Raw genomic sequence first — 17,237 nt, 5'->3', positions numbered from 1 at the left:
TACCACACAACACCTACTGAGGGACTGAACTACTGACTGAAGAGAAAAAGAAAAAAGGAAATCACCTACCACACAACACCTGCTGAGGGACTGAACTACTGACTAGAAGAAAAAAAAAGAAGGAAATCACCTACCACACAACACCTGCTGAGGGACTGAACTACTGACTAGAAGAAAAAAGAAGGAAATCACCTACCACAGAACACCTACTGAGGGACTGAACTACTGACTAGAAGAAAAAAAGGGAAATCACCTACCACACAACACCTACTGAGGGACTGAACTACTGACTAGAAAAAAAAAAGAAGGAAATCACCTACCACACAACACCTGCTGAGGGACTGAACTACTGACTAGAAGAAAAAAAGAAGGAAATCACCTACCACACAACACCTACTGAGGGACTGAACTACTGACTAGAAGAAAAAAAAGAAGGAAATCACCTACCACACAACACCTACTGAGGGACTGAACTACTGACTAGAGAAAAAAAAAGAAGGAAATCACCTACCACACAACACCTGCTGAGGGACTGAACTACTGACTAGAAGAAAAAAAGAAGGAAATCACCTACCACACAACACCTACTGAGGGACTGAACTACTGACTAGAAGAAATCACCTACCACACAACACCTACTGAGGGACTGAAAAAAAAAGGAAATCACCTACCACACAACACCTACTGAGGGACTGAACTACTGACTAGAAGAAAAAAAAGAAGGAAATCACCTACCACACAACACCTACTGAGGGACTGAACTACTGACTAGAAGAAAAAAGAAGGAAATCACCTACCACAAAACACCTACTGAGGGACTGAACTACTAACTGGAAGAAAAAAAAAGTAAATCACGTACCACACAACACCTACTGAGGGACTGAACTACTGACTAGAAGAAAAAAAGAAGGAAATCACCTACCACACAACACCTACTGAGGGACTGAACTACTGACTAGAAGAAAAAAAGAAGGAAATCACCTACCACACAACACCTACTGAGGGACTGAACTACTGACTAGAAGAAAAAAAGGAAATCACCTACCACACAACACCTACTGAGGGACTGAACTACTGACTAGAAGAAAAAAGAAGGAAATCACCTACCACACAACACCTACTGAGGGACTGAACTACTGATTAGAAGAAAAAAAGAAGGAAATCACCTACCACACAACACCTGCTGAGGGACTGAACTACTGACTAGAAGAAGAAAAAAAGAAGGAAATCACCTACCACACAACACCTACTGAGGGACTGAACTACTGACTAGAAGAAAAAAAGAAGGAAATCACCTACCACACAACACCTACTGAGGGACTGAACTACTGACTAGGAGAAAAAATCACCTACCACACAACACCTACTGAGGGACTGAAAACTAAGAAAAAAAGGAAATCACCTACCACACAACACCTACTGAGGGACTGAACTACTGACTAGAAAAAAGAAGAAAAAAAGGAAATCACCTACCACACAACAACACCTACTGAGGGACTGAACTACTGACTAGAAGAAAAAAAGAAGGAAATCACCTACCACACAACACCTACTGAGGGACTGAACTACTGACTAGAAGAAAAAAAGAAGGAAATCACCTACCACACAACACCTACTGAGGGACTGAACTACTGACTAGAAGAAAAAAAAGAAGGAAATCACCTACCACACAACACCTGCTGAGGGACTGAACTACTGACTAGAAGAAAAAAAGAAGGAAATCACCTACCACACAACACCTACTGAGGGACTGAACTACTGACTAGAAGAAAAAAAGAAGGAAATCACCTACCACAGAACACCTACTGAGGGACTGAACTACTGACTAGAAGAGAAAAAGAAGGAAATCACCTACCACAGAACACCTACTGAGGGACTGAACTACTGACTAGAAGAAAAAAAGAAGGAAATCACCTACCACACAACACCTGACTGAGGGACTGAACTACTGACTAGAAGAAAAAAAAGGAAATCACCTACCACACAACACCTACTGAGGGACTGAACTACTGACTAGAAGAAAAAAAGAAGGAAATCACCTACCACACAACACCTGCTGAGGGACTGAACTACTGACTAGAAGAAAAAAAGAAGGAAATCACCTACCACACAACACCTACTGAGGGACTGAACTACTGACTAGAAGAAAAAAAAGAAGGAAATCACCTACCACAGAACACCTACTGAGGGACTGAACTACTGACTAGAAGAAAAAAAAGAAGGAAATCACCTACCACACAACACCTACTGAGGGACTGAACTACTGACTAGAAGAAAAAAAGAAGGAAATCACCTACCACACAACACCTACTGAGGGACTGAACTACTGACTAGAAGAAAAAAGAAGGAAATCACCTACCACACAACACACAACACCTGACTGAGGGACTGAACTACTGACTAGACTAGAAAAAAGAAGGAAATCACCTACCACACAACACCTACTGAGGGACTGAACTACTGACTAGAAGAAAAAAAAAGAAGGAAATCACCTACCACACAACACCTACTGAGGGACTGAACTACTGACTAGAAATCACCTACCACACAACAACCTACTGAGGGACTGAAAAAAAGAAGGAAATCACCTACCACACAACACCTACTGAGGGACTGAACTACTGACTAGAAGAAGAAAAAAAGAAGGAAATCACCTACCACACAACACCTACTGAGGGACTGAACTACTGACTAGAAGAAAAAAAAAAGGAAATCACCTACCACACAACACCTACTGAGGGACTGAACTACTGACTAGAAGAAAAAAAGAAGGAAATCACCTACCACACAACACCTACTGAGGGACTGAACTACTGACTAGAAGAAAAAAAAAGGAAATCACCTACCACACAACACCTACTGAGGGACTGAACTACTGACTAGAAGAAAAAAAAAAGAGGAAATCACCTACCACACAACACCTACTGAGGGACTGAACTACTGACTAGAAGAAAAAAAAGAAGGAAATCACCTACCACACAACACCTACTGAGGGACTGAACTACTGACTAGAAGAAAAAAAAGAAGGAAATCACCTACCACACAACACCTACTGAGGGACTGAACTACTGACTAGAAGAAAAAAAAAAGGAAATCACCTACCACACAACACCTACTGAGGGACTGAACTACTGACTAGAAGAAAAAAAGAAGGAAATCACCTACCACACAACACCTGCTGAGGGACTGAACTACTGACTAGAAGAAAAAAAGAGGAAATCACCTACCACACAACACCTGCTGAGGGACTGAACTACTGACTAGAAGAAAAAAAGAAGGAAATCACCTACCACACAACACCTACTGAGGGACTGAACTACTGACTAGAAGAAAAAAAAGAAGGAAATCACCTACCACACAACACCTACTGAACTGAACTACTGACTAGAAAAAAGGAAATCACCTACCACACAACACCTGCTGAGGGACTGAACTACTGACTAGAAGAAAAAAAAGAAGGAAATTACCTACCACACAACACCTACTGAGGGACTGAACTACTAACTGGAAGAAAAAAAAAGTAAATCACCTACCACACAACACCTACTGAGGGACTGAACTACTGACTAGAAAAAAAGGAAATCAAAAAACACCTGCTGAGGGAAATCACCTACCACACAACACCTGCTGAGGGACTGAACTACTGACTAGAAGAAGAAAAAAAAAGGAAATCACCTACCACACAACACCTACTGAGGGACTGAACTACTGACTAGAAAAAAAAAAGAAGGAAATCACCTACCACACAACACCTACTGAGGGACTGAACTACTGACTAGAAGAAAAAAAGAAGGAAATCACCTACCACACAACACCTACTGAGGGACTGAACTACTGACTAGAAGACTGAAAAAAAGAAAAAAGAAGGAAATCACCTACCACACAACACCTACTGAGGGACTGAACTACTGACTAGAAGAAGGAAAAAAAGAAGGAAATCACCTACCACACAACACCTACTGAGGGACTGAACTACTGACTAGAAGAAAAAAAGAAGGAAATCACCTACCACACAACACCTACTGGGGACTGAACTACTGACTAGAAGAAAAAAAGAAGGAAATCACCTACCACACAACACCTACTGAGGGACTGAACTACTGACTAGAAGAAAAAAAAGGAAATCACCTACCACACAACACCTACTGAGGGACTGAACTACTGACTAGAAGAAAAAAAAAGGAAATCACCTACCACACAACACCTGCTGAGGGACTGAACTACTGACTAGAAGAAAAAAAAGAAGGAAATCACCTACCACACAACACCTGCTGAGGGACTGAACTACTGACTAGAAAAAAAAAGAAGGAAATCACCTACCACACAACACCTGCTGAGGGACTGAACTACTGACTAGAAGAAAAAAAAGAAGGAAATCACCTACCACACAACACCTACTGAGGGACTGAACTACTGACTAGAAGAAAAAAAGAAGGAAATCACCTACCACACAACACCTACTGAGGGACTGAACTACTGACTAGAAGAAAAAAGAAGGAAATCACCTACCACACAACACCTACTGAGGGACTGAACTACTGACTAGAAGAAAAAAAAAAAGGAAATCACCTACCACACAACACCTACTGAGGGACTGAACTACTGACTAGAAAAAAAAAGGAAATCACCTACCACACAACACCTACTGAGGGACTGAACTACTGACTAGAAGAAAAAAGAAGGAAATCACCTACCACACAACACCTACTGAGGGACTGAACTACTGACTAGAAGAAAAAAAGAGGGAAATCACCTACCACACAACACCTACTGAGGGACTGAACTACTGACTAGAAGAAAAAAAAAAGAAGGAAATCACCTACCACACAACACCTACTGAGGGACTGAACTACTGACTAGAAGAAAAAAAGAAGGAAATCACCTACCACACAACACCTACTGGGGACTGAACTACTGACTAGAAGAAAAAAGAAGGAAATCACCTACCACACAACACCTACTGAGGGACTGAACTACTGACTAGAAGAAAAAAAGAAGGAAATCACCTACCACACAACACCTACTGAGGGACTGAACTACTGACTAGAAAAAAAAAGGAAATCACCTACCACACAACACCTGCTGAGGGACTGAACTACTGACTAGAAGATCCTAAAAAAAGAAGGAAATCACCTACCACACAACACCTACTGAGGGACTGAACTACTGACTAGAAGAAAAAAAGAAGGAAATCACCTACCACACAACACCTGCTGAGGGACTGAACTACTGACTAGAAGAAAAAAAAAAGGAAATCACCTACCACACAACACCTGCTGAGGGACTGAACTACTGACTAGAAGAAAAAAAGAAGGAAATCACCTACCACACAACACCTACTGAGGGACTGAACTACTGACTAGAAGAAAAAAGAAGGAAATCACCTACCACACAACACCTGCTGAGGGACTGAACTACTGACTAGAAGAAAAAAAGAAGGAAATCACCTACCACACAACACCTGCTGAGGGACTGAACTACTGACTAGAAGAAAAAAAAAGAAGAAAATCACCTACCACACAACACCTACTGAGGGACTGAACTACTGACTAGAAGAAAAAAAGAAGGAAATCACCTACCACACAACACCTACTGAGGGACTGAACTACTGACTAGAAGAAAAAAAGGAAATCACCTACCACACAACACCTACTGAGGGACTGAACTACTGACTAGAAAAAAAAAAGGAAATCACCTACCACACAACACCTACTGAGGGACTGAACTACTGACTAGAAAAAAAAGGAAATCACCTACCACACAACACCTACTGAGGGACTGAACTACTGACTAGAAGAAAAAAAGAAGGAAATCACCTACCACACAACACCTACTGAGGGACTGAACTACTGACTAGAAGAGAAAAAAGAAGGAAATCACCTACCACACAACACCTACTGAGGGACTGAACTACTGACTAGAAGAAAAAAGAAGGAAATCACCTACCACAAAACACCTACTGAGGGACTGAACTACTAACTGGAAGAAAAAAAAAGTAAATCACGTACCACACAACACCTACTGAGGGACTGAACTACTGACTAGAAGAAAAAAGAAGGAAATCACCTACCACACAACACCTACTGGGGACTGAACTACTGACTAGAAGAAAAAAAAAAAAAGGAAATCACCTACCACACAACACCTACTGGGGACTGAACTACTGACTAGAAGAAAAAAAAGAAGGAAATCACCTACCACACAACACCTACTGAGGGACTGAACTACTGACTAGAAGAAAAAAGAAGGAAATCACCTACCACACAACACCTGCTGAGGGACTGAACTACTGACTAGAAGAAAAAAAGAAAAAAAACACAAAATCACCTACCACACAACACCTGCTGAGGGACTGAACTACTGACTAGAAGAAAAAAGAAGGAAATCACCTACCACACAACACCTGCTGAGGGACTGAACTACTGACTAGAAGAAAAAAAGAAGGAAATCACCTACCACACAACACCTGCTGAGGGACTGAACTACTGACTAGAAGAAAAAAAAAGGAAATCACCTACCACACAACACCTGCTGAGGGACTGAACTACTGACTAGAAGAAAAAAAAGAAGGAAATCACCTACCTACACAACACCTACCACACAACACTGAGGGACTGAACTACTGACTAGAAGAAAAAAAAAAAGAAATCACCTACCACACAACACCTGCTGAGGGACTGAACTACTGACTAGAAGAAAAAAAAAAGGAAATCACCTACCACACAACACCTGCTGAGGGACTGAACTACTGACTAGAAGAAAAAAAAAGGAAATCACCTACCACACAACACCTACTGAGGGACTGAACTACTGACTAGAAGAAAAAAAAAAAGGAAATCACCTACCACACAACACCTACTGAGGGACTGAACTACTGACTAGAAGAAAAAAAAGAGGAAATCACCTACCACACAACACCTGCTGAGGGACTGAACTACTGACTAGAAGAAAAAAAAAAGGAAATCACCTACCACACAACACCTACTGAGGGACTGAACTACTGACTAGAAGAAAAAAAGAAGGAAATCACCTACCACACAACACCTACTGAGGGACTGAACTACTGACTAGAAGAAAAAAAAAGAAGGAAATCACCTACCACACAACACCTACTGAGGGACTGAACTACTGACTAGAAGAAAAAAGAAGGAAATCACCTACCACACAACACCTACTGAGGGACTGAACTACTGACTAGAAGAAAAAAAAGGAAATCACCTACCACACAACACCTACTGGGGACTGAACTACTGACTAGAAGAAAAAAAGAAGGAAATCACCTACCACACAACACCTGCTGAGGGACTGAACTACTGACTAGAAGAAAAAAAAGGAAATCACCTACACAACACCACTGAGGGACACTACTGAGGGACTGAACTACTGACTAGAAGAAAAAAAAAGGAAATCACCTACCACACAACACCTACTGGGGACTGAACTACTGACTAGAAGAAAAAAAAAAAGGAAATCACCTACCACACAACACCTGCTGAGGGACTGAACTACTGACTAGAAGAAAAAAGAAGGAAATCACCTACCACACAACACCTACTGAGGGACTGAACTACTGACTAGAAGAAAAAAAGAAGGAAATCACCTACCACACAACACCTACTGAGGGACTGAACTACTGACTAGAAAAAAAAGAAGGAAATCACCTACCACACAACACCTACTGAGGGACTGAACTACTGACTAGAAGAAAAAAGAGAGGAAATCACCTACCACACAACACCTACTGAGGGACTGAACTACTGACTAGAACCACACAACACCTAAAACTGAAGGAAATCACCTACCACACAACACCTACTGAGGGACTGAACTACTGACTAGAAGAAAAAAAGAAGGAAATCACCTACCACACAACACCTACTGAGGGACTGAACTACTGACTAGAAGAAAAAAAGAAGGAAATCACCTACCACACAACACCTACTGAGGGACTGAACTACTGACTAGAGAAAAAAAAAGGAAATCACCTACCACACAACACCTACTGAGGGACTGAACTACTGACTAGAAGAAAAAAAAGAAGGAAATCACCTACCACACAACACCTACTGAGGGACTGAACTACTGACTAGAAGAAAAAAGAAGGAAATCACCTACCACACAACACCTACTGAGGGACTGAACTACTGACTAGAAGAAAAAAGAAGGAAATCACCTACCACACAACACCTGCTGAGGGACTGAACTACTGACTAGAAGAAAAAAAAAGAGGAAATCACCTACCACACAACACCTACTGAGGGACTGAACTACTGACTAGAAGAGGAAAAAAGAAGGAAATCACCTACCACACAACACCTACTGGGGACTGAACTACTGACTAGAAGAAAAAAAAAGGAAATCACCTACCACACAACACCTACTGAGGGACTGAACTACTGACTAGAAAAAAAAAAAAGGAAATCACCTACCACACAACACCTGCTGAGGGACTGAACTACTGACTAGAAGAAAAAAAAGAAGGAAATCACCTACCACACAACACCTGCTGAGGGACTGAACTACTGACTAGAAAAAAAAAGAGGAAATCACCTACCACACAACACCTGCTGAGGGACTGAACTACTGACTAGAAGAAAAAAAAAGAAGGAAATCACCTACCACACAACACCTGCTGAGGGACTGAACTACTGACTAGAAGAAAAAAAGGAAAGGAAATCATCTACTGGGGACACACAACACCTGCTGAGGGACTGAACTACTGACTAGAAAAAAAAAGAAGGAAATCACCTACCACACAACACCTGCTGAGGGACTGAACTACTGACTAGAAGAAAAAAAAAAGGAAATCACCTACCACACAACACCTGCTGAGAGACTGAACTACTGACTAGAAGAAAAAAAAGAAGGAAATCACCTACCACACAACACCTACTGAGGGACTGAACTACTGACTAGAAGAAAAAAAGAAAGAAATCACCTACCACACAACACCTGCTGAGGGACTGAACTACTGACTAGAAGAAAAAAAAAAGGAAATCACCTACCACAGAACACCTACTGAGGGACTGAACTACTGACTAGAAGAAAAAAAAAGGAAATCACCTACCACACAACACCTGCTGAGGGACTGAACTACTGACTAGAAAAAAAAAAAAGGAAATCACCTACCACACAACACCTACTGAGGGACTGAACTACTGACTAGAGGAAAAAAAAGAAGGAAATCACCTACCACACAACACCTACTGAGGGACTGAACTACTGACTAGAAGAAAAAAAGAAGGAAATCACCTACCACACAACACCTGCTGAGGGACTGAACTACTGACTAGAAGAAAAAAAAAGGAAATCACCTACCACACAACACCTGCTGAGGGACTGAACTACTGACTAGAAGAAAAAAAAGAAGGAAATCACCTACCACACAACACCTACTGAGGGACTGAACTACTGACTAGAAAAAAAAAAGAAGGAAATCACCTACCACACAACACCTACTGAGGGACTGAACTACTGACTAGAAAAAAAAAAAGGAAATCACCTACCACACAACACCTGCTGAGGGACTGAACTACTGACTAGAAGAAAAAAAAGAAGGAAATCACCTACCACACAACACCTGCTGAGGGACTGAACTACTGACTAGAAGAAAAAAAAAGGAAATCACCTACCACACAACACCTGCTGAGGGACTGAACTACTGACTAGAAAAAAAAGAAGGAAATCACCTACCACACAACACCTACTGAGGGACTGACTACTGACTAGAAAGAAAAAGAAGGAAATCACCTACCACACAACACCTACTGAGGGACTGAACTACTGACTAGAAGAAAAAAAAGAAATCACCTACCACACAACACCTAAGGGACTGAAATGACTAGAAGAAAAAAAAGGAAATCACCTACCACACAACACCTACTGAGGGACTGAACTACTGACTAGAAGAAAAAAAGAAAGAAATCACCTACCACACAACACCTGCTGACGGACTGAACTACTGACTAGAAGAAAAAAAAGGAAATCACCTACAGAACAACACCTACTGAGGGACTGAACTACTGACTAGAGGAAAAAAAAAGAAGGAAATCACCTACCACACAACACCTACTGAGGGACTGAACTACTGACTAGAAGAAAAAAGAGGAAATCACCTACCACACAACACCTACTGAGGGACTGAACTACTGACTAGAAGAAAAAAAGAAGGAAATCACCTACCACACAACACCCGCTGAGGGACTGAACTACTGACTAGAAGGAAAAAAAGAAGGAAATCACCTACCACACAACACCTGCTGAGGGACTGAACTACTGACTAGAAGAAAAAAAGAAGGAAATCACCTACCACACAACACCTACTGGGGACTGAACTACTGACTAGAAGAAAAAAAAAGGAAATCACCTACCACACAACACCTACTGAGGGACTGAACTACTGACTAGAAGAAAAAAAAAGGAAATCACCTACCACACAACACCTGCTGAGGGACTGAACTACTGACTAGACTAGAAGAAAAAAAGGTAAATCACCTACCACACAACACCTACTGAGGGACTGAACTACTGACTAGAAGAAAAAAAAGGAAATCACCTACCACACAACACCTGCTGAGGGACTGAACTACTGACTAGAAGAAAAAAAGAAGGAAATCACCTACCACACAACACCTACTGAGGGACTGAACTACTGACTAGAAGAAAAAGAAGGAAATCACCTACCACACAACAACTGAGGGACTGAACTACTGACTAGAAGGGACTGAACTACTGACTAGACTACTGACTAGAAGAAAAAAGAAGGAAATCACCTACCACACAACACCTACTGAGGGACTGAACTACTGACTAGAAGAAAAAAAAGGAAGAAATCACCTACCACACAACACCTGCTGAGGGACTGAACTACTGACTAGAAGAAAAAAAAAGGAAATCACCTACCACACAACACCTGCTAAGGGACTGAACTACTGACTAGAAAAAAAGAAGTCAATTACCTACCACACAACACCTACTGAGGGACTGAACTACTGACTAGAAGAAAAAAAAAAGAAATCACCTACCACACAACACCTGCTGAGGGACTGAACTACTGACTAGAAGAAAAAAAAGAAGGAAATCACCTACCACACAACACCTGCTGAGGGACTGAACTACTGACTAGAAGAAAAAAGAAGGAAATCACCTACCACACAACACCTACTGAGGGACTGAACTACTGACTAGAAGAAAAAAAAGAAAGAAATCACCTACCACACAACACCTACTGAGGGACTGAACTACTGACTAGAAGAAAAAAAAGGAAATCACCTACCACACAACACCTACTGAGGGACTGAACTACTGACTAGAAGAACTAAAAAAAGAAGGAAATCACCTACCACACAACACCTACTGAGGGACTGAACTACTGACTAGAAAAAAAAAAAAGGAAATCACCTACCACACAACACCTACTGAGGGACTGAACTACTGACTAGAAGAAAAAAGAAGGAAATCACCTACCACACAACACCTACTGAGGGACTGAACTACTGACTAGAAGAAAAAAAAAAGAAGGAAATCACCTACCACACAACACCTGCTGAGGGACTGAACTACTGACTAGAAGAAAAAAAAGAAGGAAATCACCTACCACACAACACCTGCTGAGGGACTGAACTACTGACTAGAAGAAAAAAAGAAGGAAATCACCTACCACACAACACCTACTGAGGGACTGAACTACTGACTAGAAGAAAAAAAGAAGGAAATCACCTACCACACAACACCTGCTGAGGGACTGAACTACTGACTAGAAGAAAAAAAGAAGGAAATACTCTACCACACAACACCTGCTGAGGGACTGAACTACTGACTAGAAGAAAAAAAAAGAGAAATCACCTACCACACAACACCTACTGAGGGACTGAACTACTGACTAGAAAAAAAAAAACTGAAAGAAATCACCTACCACACAACACCTGCTGAGGGACTGAACTACTGACTAGAAGAAAAAAAGAAGGAAATCACCTACCACACAACACCTGCTGAGGGACTGAACTACTGACTAGAAGAAAAAAGAAGGAAATCACCTACCACACAACACCTGCTGAGGGACTGAACTACTGACTAGAAGAAAAAAAAAGAAGAAAAAAAAAAAAGAAATCACCTACCACACAACACCTACTGAGGGACTGAACTACTGACTAGAAGAAAAAAAAAGGAAATCACCTACCACACAACACCTACTGAGGGACTGAACTACTGACTAGAAGAAAAAAAAAGAAATCACCTACCACACAACACCTGCTGAGGGACTGAACTACTGACTAGAAGAAAAAAAAGGAAATCACCTACAGCACAACACCTACTGAGGGACTGAACTACTGACTAGAGGAAAAAAAAGAAGGAAATCACCTACCACACAACACCTACTGAGGGACTGAACTACTGACTAGAAGAGAAAAAAGAGGGAAATCACCTACCACACAACACCTACTGAGGGACTGAACTACTGACTAGAAGAAAAAAAGAAGGAAATCACCTACCACACAACACCCGCTGAGGGACTGAACTACTGACTAGAAGAAAAAAAAAAAGAAGTAAATCACCTACCACACAACACCTGCTGAGGGACTGAACTACTGACTAGAAGAAAAAAAAAGAAGGAAATCACCTACAGAACAACACCTACTGGGGGACTGAACTACTGACTAGAAGAAAAAAAGAGGGAAATCACCTACCACACAACACCTGCTGAGGGACTGAACTACTGACTAGAAGAAAAAAAGAAGGAAATCACCTACCACACAACACCTGCTGAGGGACTGAACTACTGACTAGAAGAAAAAAAGAAGGAAATCACCTACAGAACAACACCTACTGAGGGACTGAACTACTGACTAGAAGAAAAAAAAGAAAGAAATCACCTACCACAGAACACCTACTGAGGGACTGAACTACTAACTGGAAGAAAAAAAAGTAAATCACGTACCACACAACACCTACTGAGGGACTGAACTACTGACTAGAAGAAAAAAAGAAAGAAATCACCTACCACACAACACCTGCTGAGGGACTGAACTACTGACTAGAAGAAAAAAAAAGGAAATCACCTACAGAACAACACCTACTGAGGGACTGAACTACTGACTAGAAAAAAAAAAGAAGGAAATCACCTACCACACAACACCTACTGAGGGACTGAACTACTGACTAGAAGAGAAAAAAAAGGAAATCACCTACCACACAACACCTACTGAGGGACTGAACTACTGACTAGAAGAAAAAAAGAAGGAAATCACCTACCACACAACACCCGCTGAGGGACTGAACTACTGACTAGAAGGAAAAAAAGAAGTAAATCACCTACCACACAACACCTGCTGAGGGACTGAACTACTGACTAGAAGAAAAAAAGAAGGAAATCACCTACAGAATAACACCTACTGGGGGACTGAACTACTGACTAGAAGAAAAAAAAGAGGGAAATCACCTACCACACAACACCTACTGAGGGACTGAACTACTGACTAGAAGAAATAAAGAAGGAAATCACCTACCACACAACATCTGCTGAGGGACTGAACTACTAACTATAAGAAAAAAAGTAAATCTCATACCACACAACACCTGCTGAGGGACTGACCTACTGACTAGAAGAAAAAAAGAAGGAAATCATCTACCACACAACACCTGCTAAGGGACTGAACTACTGACTAGAAAAAAGAAGAAGTCAATTACCTACCACACAACACCTACTGAGGGACTGAACTACTGACTAGAAGAAAAAAAGAAAGAAATCACCTACCACACAACACCTGCTGAGGGACTGAACTACTGACTAGAAGAAAAAAGAAGGAAATCACCTACCACAGAACACCTACTGAGGGACTGAACTACTGACTAGAAGAAAAAAGAAAGAAATCACCTACCACACAACACCTGCTGAGGGACTGAACTACTGACTAGAAGAAAAAAGAAGGAAATCACCTACAGAACAACACCTGCTAAGGGACTGAACTACTGACTAGAAAAAAAGAAGAAGTCAATTACCTACCACACAACACCTACTGAGGGACTGAACTACTGACTAGAAGAAAAAAAGAAAGAAATCACCTACCACACAACACCTGCTGAGGGACTGAACTACTGACTAGAAGAAAAAAGAAGGAAATCACCTACCACACAACACCTGCTGAGGGACTGAACTACTGACTAGAAGAAAAAAGAAGGAAATCACCTACCACACAACACCTACTGAGGGACTGAACTACTGACTAGAAGAAAAAAAAGAAAGAAATCACCTACCACAGAACACCTACTGAGGGACTGAACTACTAACTAGAAGAAAAAAAAGTAAATCACGTACCACACAACACCTACTGAGGAACTGAACTACTGACTAGAAGAAAAAAGAAGGAAATCACCTACAGAACAACACCTACTGAGGGACTGAACTACTGACTAGAAGAAAAAAAAAAGGAAATCACCTACCACACAACACCTACTGAGGGACTGAACTACTGACTAGAAGAAAAAAAAAGAAGGAAATCACCTACCACACAACACCTACTGAGGGACTGAACTACTGACTAGAAGAAAAAAAAAGGAAATCACCTACCACACAACATCTGCTGAGGGACTGAACTACTGACTAGAAGAAAAAAAGTAAATCACCTACCACACAACACCTGCTGAGGGACTGAACTACTGACTAGAAGAAAAAAAGAAGGAAATCACCTACCACACAACACCTGCTAAGGGACTGAACTACTGACTAGAAAAAAAAAGAAGTCAATTACCTACCACACAACACCTACTGAGGGACTGAACTACTGACTAGAAAAAAAGAAGAAGTCAATTACCTACCACACAACACCTACTGAGGGACTGAACTACTGACTAGAAGAAAAAAAGAAGGAAATCACCTACCACACAACACCTGCTGAGGGACTGAACTACTGACTAGAAGAAAAAAAAGAAGGAAATCACCTACCACACAACACCTGCTGAGGGACTGAACTACTGACTAGAAAGAAATCACCTACCACACAACACCTACTGAGGGAAACTAACTAGAAGGAAATCACCTACCACACAACACCTACTGAGGGACTGAACTACTGACTAGAAAAAAAAAGAAGGAAATCACCACCACACAACACCTACTGAGGGACTGAACTACTGACTAGAAGAAAAAAAAGAAGGAAATCACCTACCACACAACACCTACTGAGGGACTGAACTACTGACTAGAAGAAAAAAAGAAGGAAATCACCTACCACACAACACCTACTGAGGGACTGAACTACTGACTAGAAGAAAAAAAAGAAGGAAATCACCTACCACACAACACCTACTGAGGGACTGAACTACTGACTAGAAGAAAAAAAAAAGGAAATCACCTACCACACAACACCTACTGAGGGACTGAACTACTGACTAGAAGAAAAAAAGAAGGAAATCACCTACCACACAACACCTACTGAGGGACTGAACTACTGACTAGAAGAAAAAAAAAGGAAATCACCTACCACACAACACCTGCTGAGGGACTGAACTACTGACTAGAAGAAAAAAAAAGAAGGAAATCACCTACCACACAACACCTACTGAGGGACTGAACTACTGACTAGAAGAAAAAAGAAGGAAATCACCTACCACACAACACCTACTGAGGGACTGAACTACTGACTAGAAGAAAAAAGAAGGAAATCACCACAGAACCACACAACACCTGACTGAGGGACTGAACTGACTGACTACTGACTAGAAAAAAAAGAAGGAAATCACCTACCACACAACACCTACTGAGGGACTGAACTACTGACTAGAAGAAAAAAAGAAGGAAATCACCTACCACACAACACCTGCTGAGGGACTGAACTACTGACTAGAAGAAAAAAAAGAAGGAAATCACCTACCACACAACACCCGCTGAGGGACTGAACTACTGACTAGAAGAAAAAAAAGAAGGAAATCACCTACCACACAACACCTGCTGAGGGACTGAACTACTGACTAGAAGAAAAAAAAGAAGGAAATCACCTACCACACAACACCTACTGGGGACTGAACTACTGACTAGAAGAAAAAAAGAAGGAAATCACCTACCACACAACACCTACTGAGGGACTGAACTACTGACTAGAAGAAAAAAAGAAGGAAATCACCTACCACACAACACCCGCTGAGGGACTGAACTACTGACTAGATAAAAAAAAAGAAGGAAATCACCTACCACACAACACCTGCTGAGGGACTGAACTACTGACTAGAAGAAATCACCTACCAAAAAGAGGAAATCACCTACCACACAACACCTGCTGAGGGACTGAACTACTGACTAGAAGAAAAAAAAGAAAGAAATCACCTACCACACAACACCTGCTGAGGGACTGAACTACTGACTAGAAGAAAAAAAAAAGAAATCACCTACCACACAACACCTACTGAGGGACTGAACTACTGACTAGAAGAAAAAAGAAGAAGAAATCACCTACCACACAACACCTACTGAGGGACTGAACTACTGACTAGAAAAAAAAAAAGGAAATCACCTACCACACAACACCTGCTGAGGGACTGAACTACTGACTAGAAGAAAAAAAAGAAGGAAATCACCTACCACACAACACCTACTGAGGGACTGAACTACTGACTAGAAGAAAAAAAGAAAGAAATCACCTACCACACAACACCTGCTGAGGGACTGAACTACTGACTAGAACAAAAAAAGAAGGAAATCACCTGAACAACACCTACTGAGGGACTGAACTACTGACTAGAAGAAAAAAAAGAAGGAAATCACCTACCACACAACACCTGCTGAGGGACTGAACTACTGACTAGAAGAAAAAAAAAGAAGCAAATCACCTACCACACAACACCTACTGAGGGACTGAACTACTGACTAGAAGAAAAAAAGAAGGAAATCACCTACCACATAACACCTACTGAGGGACTGAACTACTGACTAGAAGAAAAAAAGAAGGAAATCACCTACCACACAACACCTACTGAGGGACTGAACTACTGACTAGAAGAAAAAAGAAAGAAAGGGACACAACACCTACTGAGGGACTGAACTACTGACTAGAAGAAAAAGAGAAGGAAATCACCTACCACACAACACCTGCTGAGGGACTGAACTACTGACTAGAAGAAAAAAAAAAGAAGGAAATCACCTACCACACAACACCTACTGAGGGACTGAACTACTGACTAGAAGAAAAAAAAAAGAAAGAAATCACCTACCACAGAACACCTACTGAGGGACTGAACTACTAACT

The sequence above is a fragment of the Tachypleus tridentatus genome, unplaced genomic scaffold, assembly GCF_004210375.1.
Source record: "Tachypleus tridentatus isolate NWPU-2018 unplaced genomic scaffold, ASM421037v1 Hic_cluster_1, whole genome shotgun sequence".
In the NCBI taxonomy this organism is placed as follows: domain Eukaryota; kingdom Metazoa; phylum Arthropoda; class Merostomata; order Xiphosura; family Limulidae; genus Tachypleus; species Tachypleus tridentatus.
Note: the sequence above shows the minus strand (reverse complement) of the source record.